Source organism: Diabrotica virgifera, chromosome 2 (genome assembly GCF_917563875.1).
Source record: "Diabrotica virgifera virgifera chromosome 2, PGI_DIABVI_V3a".
In the NCBI taxonomy this organism is placed as follows: domain Eukaryota; kingdom Metazoa; phylum Arthropoda; class Insecta; order Coleoptera; family Chrysomelidae; genus Diabrotica; species Diabrotica virgifera.
Genome location: NC_065444.1, coordinates 96,558,871 through 96,575,239, shown reverse-complemented (window position 1 = coordinate 96,575,239; position 16,369 = coordinate 96,558,871). Strand labels below are relative to the sequence as shown.

Here is a 16,369-nt window from a genome sequence, read left to right as displayed (position 1 = left end):
TTTTGGAGGCTGTGTCCACCCCCGCTAGAGGTTGATATAATTTAGTTGAAAACTGATCTACAAAATGTCCTTATCACAAATAAATTTGACGTGTTTTTGCACATTTTTAAATTATAGAGGATGGTATGTTTTCAAATTGATACACTGTAAAACTGCATGCTGCAGAGAATGTGCTGCCCGAATTTGATTACCAATATTACCTGTATTGACTTTTTTTAGTAATAAAGCAAGTCTTTTCAATAATAAGCTAGGAAACTTCAAAACAAGTTAGGAAAAAAAGAAAGTACAAAATGGGCGATAGAGAGATAAAAAATACTCTGTTACTCTGATGGCACCGTGTTAGTAGCATAGTGAGAAGACGACCTACAAAGATTACTGCACGAATTCAACATTACCGCAAAAGGAACGAATATGAAAATATCAGCCCAAAAAGCAAAAAGCTTAGTAATAGCCAAAGAACCAATAAGATGCAAATTGTAGTTAGACAATCAAATAATTATACAACAAGTAATGACTTTCAAATATCTGGGAATTAATCTATCAGCCGACAACAATATCGAAGAAGAGGTAAAAGACCAAATAATTAAAGCCAGTAGAACGGCCAGATGCCTAAACGACACAATTTGGAAAAACAAACACAGTGGAAACAAATGCCCGAATATATGTCCGTTATTAGGCCAGTTATGACTTACACGGTCGAAACAATGACCAGACACAAGCAAAACACAAATAGTCGAGGAAATGAAACTGAAAAAATGGCAAAACCTCGCAATTTTTTCGTCCAGCTTCGATTTGTACAAAAATTTGGGATTTGGCTCATTACACCCTCTAGTTCATTTTCTATATTCAGCCGTTGTACGCTTTTGGTTTTTTAAGGGTGAAAACTACCCCTTATTGTGAAAAATTATAAAATAACATTTTAAACTTTAATATTGTCAACATTTGGTTCTTATTAGTTACATAATGATTGCTTTATGCCTTAAGATATACTATCATAATAACCCTTAAAACCACCCTTGTTGGAGCATATATAAAAAATTTACTTATCCTAAACGAATAATTTCGGCTTGCATCGATTCACATAAAAATTTGGGATTAGGATCATCTCACCCTGTACTTCATATATTCTAGATCATGCTTAACGGGGTTGAGTATTTTTAGGGGTGTAGACTACCTCTTATTGTCAAAAATTATGTAAAAACATTGTAAACTTTAATATGGGTAAAATTTGGTTTTGATTGGTTAAATAATGATTGTTCTATGCTTTAGGATATAATATCATAATATTTCAACCCTTAAAATCACCCTTAATATAACATTACTGTCCAATATCAAACATTCATTATTCATATCCGATATTGAACAGTATATTTTTATCACCCCGTATATCACATGAGCCAATTTGTTATGGTATAAAACATGTACGGGTTTACAATTTACAATTCGTGAACTAAATTAGAAACCCGTACATGTATTATACCATAACAAATTGGCTCATGTGATATACGGGGTGATAAAAATATATCACATGAGCCAATTTTTTATGGTATAATACATGTACGGGTTTCTAATTTAGTTCACGAATTGTAAATTGTAAACAATAATTCGAGCAATTGCATTATTTAATTTGATGATCAAATATATTTCTTTGTTCTCAATATTTGTAAATATACTCAGCGCGTGGCTTGACACCAATATTAAGTGCCACCGCTGAGAAAGAATACACATTTTAGAATCATTCTCAAGAATCAATTCAACCAGACCAGATGTGCCTTTGACTTCAGTCAATATGTAGCATCATAGAGTTTTCAACTGAAACGCGAATAAGTCATAAGTCAGTACTCAAAGTTCTCCCGGGGTAACCACCCTTAGTGTAGGTCTCATTAATAAATTCTCGCATTACTATTTGGTATTTCCATTCTCTCTGAAGAACAGCCTCCACTGAGGCATTTATACAATTACAATTTTTATAAGTAGATAATTTAATAGATGTATACAGAAAAAAAGTAGAATTAAAGAATTACAAAAACATTTATTTACACAAAAATACGAATTTACAAATATGTACAAATATACAAATACAAATAGTTTTTTAGTCATCTTCCAGTAAACGGATCGGTTCTGTGGTATTATACATACATTGAAAATGATCCATAAGCGGACTATTCGAATTTTTCGAAAAAAAATCGTTATAAACATAACTCCTTCATTTTTGGCGATAAAAAATTTTAAAAAAGGTTTTGTGAGTTATAAGACTGTATAAACTAAATTCCGTAAAATCCCTTAGTTTTTAATTGGGGTGGGTTTAAAAGGCGCGAATAAGGGGGTGTTTGCTCGTAAATAGAGGTTATAAACAGCTATATCTCGTTAACTATTCACTATAAAAAAAATATATGTACAAGGGAATTTTAGTTATTAAAAAAGCTACAATTTAGTAATCCATCATTTTCTTCGTATCTCCAGTATTTTCTGAGATATTTTGAAGTAAGAGGTGAAAAATAGGAAATTGCAAAAAATCAAATTTTCTTTAAACTCCAATTTTTCTAACATTAGGCCTTTTAAATGGGTCAAACTTCTTAGGTGTATTGATAATACAAATATAAAAGGAATTACAGAAAGGTGAAGACCAATTTTTAATTAGGAGGGTAGTCGTCGCTTAAGTTTCATGCTACAAACTTATTATTATTATTATTTTTTTGAAAGGTCTAACTCAGTGGTTCCCAAACTATTTTTTCTCGTAGACCACTTTAAAAAATATACTGGTTTTTGTGGACCCCCTGCTGCTACATGTTTACCATACTTCCAATGAAAAACATGGTGGGTGGGGGTGCGGGGGGGGGGGGGGGTAAAAATAAAACATTGAAGGTCTTTTTCGTCTTCTTTTCTTTTCTCAAAATATCATTTTAAGCGATTTTACAGTAATTTGGAATCTATTTAAACAAATTTGCATTTTTTATCGTAAATTATCAATTGAAAAAATTGTGTTTTAATAGAAGGGTTATCCAAAATGTGATTATTAGGCATTATAACAAGTTTTTTGTTTTAAAACAAGTTGCTGATCAAACTTTAGCGTAGAAAACGATAAAATACTGTTCCATTTTCCTCCATTCCCAAAATACATATTCTTCTATTTGGCTGAAAATTTGCCCACTGATAGCCAAAACACAGGAATTTAATGGTTAAAAGAATTTGTATAGTTTTACAATACAAGAAAAGTTACATGCAATAAAGAGTCAAAATTATATGGTACAGTCGGGTTAGCATTTGATCTTACATGCCGAGCTATCCAAGCAAGATTCTATTTTTCTAATCTTAAGGGGTTCAATAGTAGTGTAAATTTAAAATCGCGAATAAAGGAGAACCGTTTTTGCTCAATATCTCCGCCATATTTAACTTTTCGACAACAAGTGTAAGGACTGAAGTTGTGGAAAATATGATTTCATATAATATATTCTATTATACATTTTTTTGTGCCGTCGATATTTTCCGAGTTATGGAAGAAAGGGTGCCAGTTACAGCATAATTATTGAATTATCCCGTTTATTATTAGTTTTATAACAAAAATGTACCTATACAAAAATGGAGAGAATTAAATTTTATACAATTTTGATTTCTTTCATGTTTTTGCTAAAATCAATATTTCAGCTAGTACGTATGCAGTAAAGGCGCTAGCATAAGCCCTGATTGATTTGATAGCAGTGGTTTTTGTTCAATATCTCCGCAATTCTCAAATTTTCGACAAAAATGTTAGGAACTTAAATTGATCCAAATAAATTGTGTTTACAATAATTATTATAATTTTTTTAACCATTTTTTAGTATGGTCGATATTTTCCGAATTAATTGTACTTACAGTAGACGGTAGACGCCCATATTTTTGACTCTGATATTATTCCACGTATTTTTTTGTATTGGAAAACGATACAAATTCTTTTAACCACTTAAAGTCCTGTGTTTTGGTTATCTTTGAGCAAATTTTCAGTCAAATCGAAAGACATGTGTTTTGGAAATGGAGGAAAATGTAAAAAACGGTATTTTAAAGTTTTCTACACTAAAATTTGATCAAAAACTTGTTTTTAATCAAAATAACTTGTTATGATGAATTATAATAACATTTTTGAGTCACAACTATTAAAATATTATTTTTCCATTGATATTTTACAATAAAAAAAATGCAAATTTGTTTAAATAAATACCAAATCGCTATAAAATTTTCGTGGCCCCCACTTGCAACTTGTGAATCCCCATTTTTATTTCACGCCAACGTAAACTCCCGTTGAATCCCTCGTGGACCCCTGGGGGTGCACTTGGACCACTTTGGGAAGCACTGGTCTAACTGTATACTTGAAAAAAGATTATTTAAGTTTTTCTCGAAAAAGGCAAGGTTTTTCGTTATTTGGCTTTGAATATTTCAAATTATGCATTTGACAAAAGCTAACTTTTAACATGCCGTATCTCGGTTTGTATTGGTCTTAAAGATAATACAGAAAAATAATTTGGTTTGTATTACTAAAAGATACAATTTTGATATCCACAGTTTTTTTTATTAAATGCATATTTTTCGAGGTATTCTCAAAAAACCCTCTAAAAAAGTAGATTTTTTCGTCGAAAAACTGTTACTTTCCAGCGCGAATAACTCGAAAAATATTAGTTTTACGAAGTAAATGTAACAAACATTTTTTGCCTAGAATTACTTTTTACATCCATTTCCATGGTTAAAATGTAACGAAAAATTCCCACCCCCGAGATGGGGCGGCAACCACCCTCAAGGTTTTAGCGTACAGCGGAATGATATAGAAAATGATCCTTGGACTATTCCCTACCTTCTGTGAAAATTTCAAATAAATCGATGCTGGACGAAAAAATTGCGAGCAAAAATGCTTCATTTCCTCGATTATAGAATAGAATAGAATAGAAATATGCTTTATTGTCATGAAAAATTTAACAATTTTATAGACAAAGCTTACAAGAATCATAAATAAAAACAATAACAAATAAAAACAATAACAAATACAATTTACTAAAATTATACAAATCGTCAATATAAATAAAACATAATAAAGTCAAATAAAAATCAGTAACAATCTATTGCAAAATTAAAAAAAAATTTGCAAATTGCGTAATCTACCTTAAGAAATTTAATAAGAAATTTAATAAGAAATTTAATAAGTTATTTAATAAGTTATGCTGCTGCATATGACACTCAAATATAAATTAAGATTCTACTTATACATAACAATACTGTAATTTCTTAGTTATTGGTTAAGAAACTCTGCTATTGAATAATATGGTCTTTCAGATAAATAGGCTTTAGTCATTTTACGGAACTTGGGGAAAGATGTTGCAGATTTAAGTTGTAGAGGGAGATGGTTGTATAGTTTTTTTGCAGAATATAATATAGATTTCTTTATTAACTCACTGGACGGGATCGGTAAATAGATGTCAAAAGTAGAATTTCTGGTGGAATAGTCATGTCTAGGTCTTTCTGGAAAAACATGTAGATGTTTACGAATTAAGCAAACAGTTTCTAAAATATATAAAGAAGGTAATGTTAGAATTCTGTGATCTTTGAAGTAGCTTCTGCAATGTGTTGTTCTTCTGAGGCCAAACAGATATCTGATTGCTCTTTTTTGCAATTTAAAAATAACATCGGATTGGGCAGCTGTACCAAAACCCCAAAAAGGCAGACCATATCGAAGATGGGACTCGAACAATGAAAAGTATGTTATTTTGGAAGAGGCTAAATCCATTTCCTTAGAGACAGATCTTATTGTAAAGCAAGCTGAGGATAGTTTCTTGCTTAACACATCGATATGAAGAGACCATTTAAGGTTGCTATCTAAAAAAATACCAAGAAACTTTACAGAATCAACGATACTGATCTGGCTGTTATGAAGAGGTAAGGGTTGAAGAGTTCCTTTATAGGGTAATGCTACTGTTTTATCTACGTTAAAAGAGAGTAAATTAGAATCTGACCAGGATTTTATTGTGAGTAGATCAGAAGTTATAGTAGCATGAAGAGTTGCGATATTTGAGTTGCTCCAAGTGATACTGGTATCGTCAGCAAAAAGAAAAACTTTTCCATCGATTTTTAAACTAGTGATGTCATTAATAAAGATAAGGAAAAGTAGAGGACCCAATACTGAACCTTGCGGTACCCCACATACAACATTTTTGAGACTAGAGTCTGTATCATTTGCTCTAACCAGTTGTTTCCTATTTTCCAAGTAAGATTGAAACCAGTTCAAAGAAATACCTCGAATTCCATAGAAATCTATTTTTTTTATCAAAATGTCGTGATTTACACAATCAAAAGCTTTGGCATAATCACAAAAAACAGTGGCAGTGTGGAGATTATTGTTTAATGCTTGATAAACCTCATTTAGTACAGAAAACATGGCATCGGTGGTACATTTATTATTTAAAAATCCAAACTGATTTTGTGATAAAATCTTGTTATCAACGAGAAAGGACATAAGTCGGGCTTTTAGGAGTCTTTCAATAATTTTGGAGAGTACCGGTAGTAATGCAATAGGTCTATAATTGCAGGCAATAGATTTTTCTCCACCCTTATGAAGAGGAATAATGATGGCCGTCTTTAGGCACTCTGGAAATTTACCTTTCTCAAAAGAATCATTTATTAGAGAGACTAAAAGATATTTGGAGACCAACGAAATGAAGATCTTAAGAAGGTATGCTGGAAAAAGACTACAGGACAGGGTAATAAGTGAGGAAATTAGAAGCTGATGTGGGGTAGACAATACAAATACCTGGGTACAAAACAGAAAAGAAGAGTGGGATCAGCACATAAGCAGGATGTCTGAATCAAGGATAGTAAGAATAGCCAGGGACAAGTCACCGTTAGGCAAAAGAAATATTTAGTACGCCCAAGGAAAATATGGAACGACAATTTAGGGACAGAATAAAATGCACCGTTGAAGAAAACAGGCAGTACTGTCTATATAAAAGAAAAAGAAGAATCTGAAGACTTTTCTATGCATTGTTGTTTATTAATTATTACAATGAGGCCTATGTGAGGCACAAGCCTTACCCGTGCGTTTGAGAACTTTTGATTTCACCCCTGACTGCTACCAAACAGAATTGAAAGAGAATTGCCCAACTGTAATAAAGGAAATGATTGCTAGAAAGAGAAAAATAAAGGAAGAGTGGCGAAGAAAAAGAACACATGAGAACAAGGCGAAATTAAATAAAATCACCAAGGAAATTAAACTACAATTGCATAATATCAAAAATAACAAAATACAAGAATATCTTACAGGTTTATCAGCAAACGCAGATAGTGAATATACCCTTTGGAAGGCCACGAGAAAAATCAAACACCCGAAACAACAAATACCACCAATACGAAACCAAGAGGGAAACTGGTGTAGAAATAATAAGGAAAAAGCCGAAGCATTTGCAAATCACCTCACTAATGTATTCCAGCCACATCCCATGGAAGATGGTGACACAGAGGAAGAAATAAATGACTTCCTGGAATCGCCCTACCAGATGGATTTACCTATACAAAAAATCACCACTAAAGAAGTTAGAAATATGATCCAGCATGAAATCAGTCCAAAAAAAGCTCCAGGGTATGACCTGATCAACGGGAAAGTACTGCAGCAATTGACATGCAAAGGTCTGAAAATGATAACGCAAGTATTTAATGCAATATTTAGGCTAGGTTACTACCCAGAACAATGGAAAGTTGCTCAAATTATTCTCATACCTAAGCCAGGGAAAAATAAAACTCAGGTGACTTCATACAGACCAATAAGCCTGCTACCTGTTCTATCAAAAATTTTGGAAAAACTTCTCCTTAAACAATTATCCCCAGTTATAGAAGAAAGGAAACTAATTCCCCAACACCAATTTGGGTTCAGAACACAACACGGAACGATAGAACAGGTACATAGACTGGTAAAACACATCAGAAGTGATCTAGAAAATAAAAGGTATTGTTCTGCTGCATTCCTGGACATTGGTCAGGCCTTCGACAAGGTATGGCATGCTGGTATGCTCTTTAAACTAAAGAAAAACCTTCCTCATCCTTTTTATCAAATCCTAAAAAGCTATATTTCCAACCGACATTTCCTAGTCAAGCAGGATAATGAATACACAAGCCTAAGACCAATAAAAGCCGGAGTACCACAAGGAAGTGTCTTGGGACCGATATTGTACTTGCTCTACACTGCTGACCTACCCACAAGTAACAAAACAACGTGTGCAACTTTTGCTGATGACACTGCTGTACTAGCCTCTCACCATGATCCAAATACAGCATCCAGAACCCTTCAGAAAGACCTTAATAATATACAAATATGGCTTAAAAAATGGAAGATAAAGGCGAATGAGAGTAAATCCATCCATGTAACCTTCACCATGAGAAGACAAACATGTCCATCTGTAACACTAAATGAAACTCAACTCCCACAAACCGATACTGTCAAGTACCTAGGAATCCATCTTGATAGGAGATTAACTTGGCAAAAACACATTTTTACAAAAAGAAAACAACTAGGAATGAAATTTCGAGAAATGTACTGGATCATCGGTCGTAAATCTCAACTATCGCTTGAAAACAAACTGCTGATATATAAAACTATATTAAAACCAGTGTGGACCTATGGTATCCAACTTTGGGGGACAGCCAGTCAAACTAACCTAGAAATATTGCAGAGATTCCAGAACAAAGTCCTTAGAACAATGCTGAATGCCCCTTGGTACGTGCCAAACTATGTGATAGAGCAAGACCTCAATGTGCCATCCATAAAAACAGTAATAACGGAATATTACAAAAAATATTCCAAGAGACTAGAATCTCATCCAAATGAGTTAGCCAGCAACCTTACTGATGACCACAATGATGTACGACGCCTGAAGAGATTCAAAGTAGTGGATCTAGCAAGAAGATTCGAATAATCTGTGATAACTAAACTTATTTTAATTTGTTTTAATTTAATTTATGTAAAGAGGGTGATCACTGGATCTCCCTCTACAGGTCAAAATTTTCAATTTTTGTCAAATAATTTACCTATTGTTCTCAGTTGAGGACAGATTGTAAATATTACAACATTAAATAAAAAAAAAAAAAAAAAAAAAAAAAAAAACTTTTGATTTCAAGAAATTTTCTACTAAGTAATAAAGGTCAGTAATCATTTTCGTGGATCTAATTAGTCAATTTTTACGGAAAAACGAACAGCAGAATACGGCCAGAGCGAATATTTGCTCAAAATTAGGGTCATGTAAATATTAGTTAATCAGTGCAGATACAGCTTCCGTGTGCAGTGACTGATAAAACTGGACTAAAGTGGAGCAACAAAAGCCTTTCTCGAACATACACTTCCATCGTTCCAGATGACCTAAATAATAAAAAATTCGACGCTTTTGGTTCAATGTTATTAAACAACGAAAATGACCTATATCTGATATATCAAAATATTTAAAAAAGCTTGTTTTTTAGTACGATATTAAAATTTTCAAGTAAGGTAAAACAATGGTAAGGTAAAACCATAAATACAACATTTTATTGTAAAGAAAAATTAAATTAAAACGAGTAGTTACATATTTATAAGCTATTATATTTTTGAAAAGACTGATATCGTTGGCTAAAAATAGTCCAGGGCGCATCTGTTTTGAGATGGACGTTGAGAGGTGACTCAAATTTTTTTGCAGAAATTGCTTGAAAATAACTCAAATAATAATATTTGAGTTATCCTCCCACTCAAAATGGTCCGGAACATTGTTTAAATAATCAAAATGTCAAAATATGAAGGAAAAATTCGATTTTTTATTGGTTTTTTGATTATAACTTTAAAACTATTCATTTCTGAGAAAAGTTGTTCTGACATAAAAGTTGTGTAATTAAATTTCCTAGAATATAGAATTGATTAAAAATTTAAAAAATAGTTACCCTTGTTGCAAACTAGCAATAATTGCGAAAAAAAACCATACAAAAACAAGTATTCGCATTTTACGTTTTTCAACCATTTATGCTACACTTAGGACCTTCATATTTTACCCAGAAAAACTTTATGATATAGTAAAACAACATGGTAAATTTAATTAAGATCGGTATAATAGATTTTGCAAAATAAATTTTGCAATCCAGCTTTCGCAAAAAAAATTCATTTTTTTTAAATGTTGCAGGACTGAAAATAAAGCAGATAGTAAGTTGAATTCTTTTTAGCTTATAGAAGTGTACTGTACTTTTCATTTGCAATTTGCAAAATTAAAATCGATTAATTACCACGGAGTCAGGAAATTTTTAAATAAACATTAATTTTTGGTGCTACGCGCAGGACAGCGGTGTTCGATTCACACAAGTTGATTTCCACCAAAATTTCTTCAAATCTTTATCTAATTTATTATTTTCTAACTCTATATTTTGTTGTATTTTAATATTTTAATTTCACAAAAATCAAACTAATTTTATTATTGTTTGTGAAATATTGTTTAAACAATTGCATGTTTAAAAATAATAAACTTTTATTCTCTAAGTTAAAATATATGAAGAAAGAAAGTTTTTGCTAAAAAAAGTGTTATTTCAAAGGATAGAGTATGTGTTTTTATTTTGCAATAAACAAATTTATTTATTTATATCAAAATGTAATAAAAATTAAAATGTATCAATCATTATCAAAGGTCATTGGAATGCTCAATCAGAGCAAACTATCCGCTGTCCTGCGCGTAGCACCAATAATTAATGTTTATTTAAAAAAATTCCTGACGCCGTGGTAGTTAATCGATTTTAGTTTTGCAAATTGCAAATGAAAGAAATACACTTCTATAAGCGAAAAAAAAAAATTCAACTTGCTATCTGCTTTATTTTCAGTCCTGTATCATTTTGAAACAATGAAATTTTTTTGCGAAAGCTGGATTGCAAAATTTGTTTTGCAAAATCTTTTGAACCGATCTTAATGAAATTTACAGTATTGTTTTAATGTATCATAAAGTTTTTCTGGGTGAAATATGAAGGTCCTAAGTGTAGCATAAATGGTTGAAAAACGTAAAATGCAAATACTTGTTTTGGTATGGTTTTTCGCAATTATTGCTATTTTGCAACAAGGGTGACTATTTTTTAAATTTTCAACCAATTCTATATTGTAGGAAATTTAATTACGCAACTTTTATGTCAGTACAACTTTTCTGGTACATAAATACTTTTAAAGTTATAATCAAAAAACGAAGAAAAAAATCGAATTTTTCCTCCATTCTTTGATATTTTGATTATTTAAGCAATGTTCCGGACCTTTTTGAGAGGGAGGATAACTCAAATATTATTATTTGAGTTATTTTCAAGCAATTTCTGCAAAATAATTTGAGTCACCTCTCAACGTCCAAATGTACTAATATTTTTACAGATGCGCCCTGGTCTCAAAAGAAATCCCACGGAACGTTGACGAATTTCTCTCATTTGTTATTTATTATCCTTACGCTAATAGGCCTGGATCCCGCGTAGCAAAATAAGTTGATTAATAGCAAACTGCAAATGTTTTAATAGCTTAACGGTGTCTAGTCGGACAAACCTTGATGTACGGGAACAGGGAAAGTTTTAATTGCGGAACAGGTTAAAAATTTGGAACATCAGACTTAGAAAACATCCCTTGTATTTTGTCGGACAGAACATCCAATTGATTTGTTACCCTTTCATTACACTCTCATGCAAAAATCAGACTGCTATTTAGCACCAACATAATTCCTGTCCACCAACATAGTTCCTGAGGAAAAATAAAAATGGCTGTCAGAACAATGCAAGGATATTGAGGAATGTGAGAGAAGGTACGATAGTTTCGGCATGCATAAGAAGATCAGAGAAATGACTGGTACAAAGAAGAAGCCTCATAGTGGAATGGTGAATGATTCAGAAGGCAAGATTATAATAGATTTCAAACAAAAACTCACAAGATGGAAAGAATACGTAAAAGAACTTTTTGACGACGAAAGAGAATTAATAACAGTGAAACGAGAAGAAATGAAGGGTTTAAGGATACTTAAACAAGAACTGGAATATGCTTTAAAAACCACCAAGGATGGTAAGACATCAGGGCCTGATGAAATACCGGTTGAAGTATTCAAACTTATTGATGAAGAAGTGATGAACATGATACTCGAGTTATTTAACAACATATATGATACTGGAATAATACCACAAGACTGGTTAAGGTCCACATTCATTTTAATACCTAAAAAATCAAATGTAAAAAAGTGCTCGGATTACAGAACGATTGCCTTGATGAGTCATATGCTTAAAGTTTTTCTAAAAATCATTCATAATAGAATTTTCCGCAAACTTGAAGAAGATATAAGTGAAACACAAATGGGCTTCAGGAACGGCCTTGGTACGAGGGAAGCGCTCTTTGGTGTGGGCGTACTATTTCAGCGGTGTTTGGATATCAATCAGGATGTATACGCCTGCTTTATAGATTTTGAGAAGGCCTTCGATAGAGTCCGACACGACCGACTGAGACAACTTCTAATCGAAAAGAACATTGATGAAAAAGATATTAGAATAATAACTAATTTGTATTGGAATCAAACAGCACAAGTCAAGGTCGATGATGAAATGACTGAGGAGATCAAAATATGTAGAGGAGTAAGACAGGGGTGTATTCTGTCTCCTCTTTTGTTTAATTTTTATAGCGAAGTCATATTTAAAGAAGCTCTGTCGGAGGTTAGTTGTGGTGTAATGATCAACGGAAATACAATCAATAATGTGAGATACGCTGACGACACAGTGATATTAGCAGACAATCTTGCAGATCTGCAACGACTGATGGAACGCATTAACCACTACTGCAACAGCTACGGACTTACCTACATTAAACCTCAGAAAAACTACATGGATGGTAATAACAAAAGATCCACACGCCAGGAATGATTTGGTTGTCAATAACACCGTTATAGAAAGGGTATCCTCCTATAAATACCTTGGAGCTTGCCTGGATCATACAGGCGATCAAACAAAAGAAATACGAGCAAGAATAGAAATAGCTAGATCAGCATTTAACAAGATGAAAATATTTCTCTGTAGTCGTGACATAAATCTTGATCTGAGAGTGCGTATGCTGCGGTGTTATATCTTCTCCACTTTATTATATGGAGTTGAGTCATGGACCATGAAGATGGGCAGCATTAAAAACATTGAAGCTTTTGAGATGTGGTGTTATGTACCGTAGAATGCTACGTGTATCTTGGGTAGACCACGTGACGAATGCCGAAATTTTACGTCGGATCGGAAAAGGATGTACTTACTGTTAAAAGAAGAAAGCTTGAATACTTTGGCCATGTTATGAGAGGTGACAAATACTCGCTGCTGAGACGATCATCCAGGGTAAAATCAGGGGTAAGAGAAGTATCGGTAGGCGCAGAATATCTTGGTTAAGAAATCTGAGGGAATGGTTCGGCTGCAGTTCCATCGACCTATTTAGGGCGGCCGCCAGTAAAATAAGAATAGCTGTGATGATTTCCAACCTCGGCTAGGAGACGGACTTTAAGAAGAAGAATTCCTGTCATTTGACATGTTCTACGTGTTCCACTTATTAAAATGCCCAGTTGGTGATAAATGTCAGTCTCATTTTTGCAACAGAGTTTAATGAAAGGGAGTTTAATTAATTGGAAGTTCTGTCCGACAAAATACATGGGACGTTTTCGTAGTCTGTTGTTCCAAATTTTTAACCTGTTCCGCAATTAAAACTTCTCCTGTTTCAATGTTCCCATGCATCAAAGTTTGTCCGACTAGACACCGTTAAGCTATTAACAAATTTTCAGCTTGCTATTAATCAACTTTTTTTGGCACGCGGGTCCAGTCCTATAATACTAAACCCTAATTTATGGCCTCGGTACCACATTATTGTCCTATGGAGCGTCGAATCTTTTTCCATAAATTGTCGGTAAAATGCCACAGTTCAAAGAAATTTAACATACAGGTGCAAAAGCGTCCAATAAACCTTCCAATGGAGCTGCGATCAGTGCCATAGCAATTTTATTATGTAGTGGTCTTACCACGTTGTGTTAAGAAATTTATCGTTGTATGAATTAACTAACTTAATAATAAAATTTCTACCGCCCACACTGGTAGTGTATCTGGGTTCGATCGATTTTATCAAATAATAAATATTTATTAATTGCACAATAACAAGGGGTGCTAACCGTGTTCTCTTTCCTTTGCACTATTATATATTATTCTCTATCTCTCTTTGCCGACGTTTAAATTTTTAAACCGCTGACTTCAACGTGTCTTTGGAATTGGGCTTAAGAGTATTAACCTGCTAACTCCATTTTTCACCTTGAGTGATATTTGGGCGGATTCTGGGTCTGTGTTCCTTCTTACACTGTCCCACAGGCCCGCTGGCTGCAGTGTAGTTTAGAAGTACATAGTTATTTCTAAATTACATTGGAGTCGGCGGGTTTGTGGGGTGGTGTATGAAGGTGTATAGACTCAGAATCCATTTGGATATCGTTCAGGGTAAGAAATGGATTTAACTGGGGTAAACGGGTAAATCGATGTTAAGGAAGAGAAGAGTAGAAACGATCATATAATTCGAATTACAACAAATAAAGTAGTAAAGACAGCGAGAGAACGTTCCTTAATAGGAATGAATGTAGAATGTAGAAAATGGGGCGGCCAATAGAGCCTGATGTAGAATGTAGAATGTAGAAAATGGGGCGGCCAATAGAGCCTGATACACTGCGACCTTAGTAGATCTATTGTGTTTCCCCTTTCTTTTAAAGCACTTCATCTAGCTTAGTCCTCTTAATGAGACTTAACAGCCTTGATAGTGGCCTTTTCATGTAGCCTGGTGCTTCCGGTTTTTCCTCACCGAGTTCTAGAAACCGCACTCGTGCGAGACCTTCGCAATGACACAGAACGTGTAGAGCGGTTTCCTCTTCTTCCAGACAGAACCGACAGGTGTCCTCTTCTGTCAGGCCTATGAGACTCAAGTGTCTATTGAGTCTACAGTGTCCAGTCAGCAGACCCACTATCATTCTGACAGTGCTTCGACTGCGCGAAAGTAAGTCTGTTGTAAATTTAGCCGAATGTCCTTTGATGAACTGTTTGGCCTGTCTCTGTCCTGGGGAGTTGTTCCACCATTCAAGAGACTTTCCCCATTAGGAAGATGGTTAGTAAGAAGACCACGTAAACGATTGAACAACAGTTTACTAGAGGCACCAGTTTCCTGGGGAGTTGTTCCACCATTCAAGAGACCTCTGTTGCGCCCATTTTTGTATAGCTGCTCTTTTTATCGTATTTGCGATTCCAAAGACGGGTTCCGGACCAACCAGTGGCGTAGATGCGCCTTCTCGGGCCAATTCATCGGCCTTCTCGTTGCCACGATAACCCTTATGTCCCGGCACCCAGGCAAGTGTCAATCTGTTTCGACTTCCCACCTGAGAGAGGACACTCAAACAGTTCCATACCAGCCATGAATCGACCTGTACCGAACTGAGAGCCTTCAGAGCCGCTTGACTATCCGAATAGATAACGATGGAGTCGTTATCTAGATTCCGACTGATTAGTTCCATAGCGCACCTTTGTATAGCAGCTACTTCGGCTTGAAATACGGTCGCATATGTCCCTAGACATACCCGGACTTCCGTCCTTGGTTTTAAGCCATATATTCCAGCCCCTGTACCTATATCGGTTTTGGAGCCGTCCGTATACCATATTGAGTTTGCCGTTATCGGCGGACCAGCTTCCCAGTCCTCTCTTTTTGGTATTGTGACTTGAAAATTTTTGTTAAAGCTATACCTCGTAACCATTCGGTCTACAGGCATTCCTAGAACGGGGTCTGCCTTTATGTCCTGGTATAGCCTTAAGTTATCAGTTCCCTGCATCATACTTATTGGAGCTTGGCCCTGGATCAACCGATGTACTGTTGATCTGGCTTCACTCTGTATGTATATATGTAGAGGTGGTAGGTTTAGTATAACTTCTAGCGCGTCCGTTGGGACTGTTCTCATGGCTCCCGTAACACTCAAGCATGCAAGTCTTTGTGTGCTACTGAGCAATCGAATCGCCCCGGACTGTTGCGTTTTGTTCCACCACGCCACTGAACCGTAAGTTAGCATGGGCCTTATAACCCTTGTGTATAGCCAGAGGTTCATTTTAGGATTTAACCCCCAATTCTTGCCACACATTCGTCTACATCTGTTCAGGGCCATAATGGCCTTCTGTGTGACTTTTTGAATGTGTGCATTCCATGTCAGCCTCTGGTCGAATATTACACCTAAGTACTTGGCCTGACTTGTGAATGGGATTTCTACTCCCTTGAGCGCTAGTGGCTGTAAGCCTTGCAGTGCTCTTTTCCTGGTGAAGGGAACAACGGATGTTTTTTGAGGGTTAACCTTCAGGCCTTCTTTCTCAC

At 34.6% G+C, this 16,369-nt stretch overlaps 1 protein-coding gene across 1 annotated transcript in view; it reads right to left on the bottom strand.

Annotated features, from left to right (window-relative positions):
- The window catches only part of LOC114326390 (FGGY carbohydrate kinase domain-containing protein), a 102,408-nt gene that overhangs the window by 21,535 nt on the left and 64,504 nt on the right, over window positions 1-16,369 (bottom strand). The gene's annotated exons all lie outside the window — the stretch shown is intronic.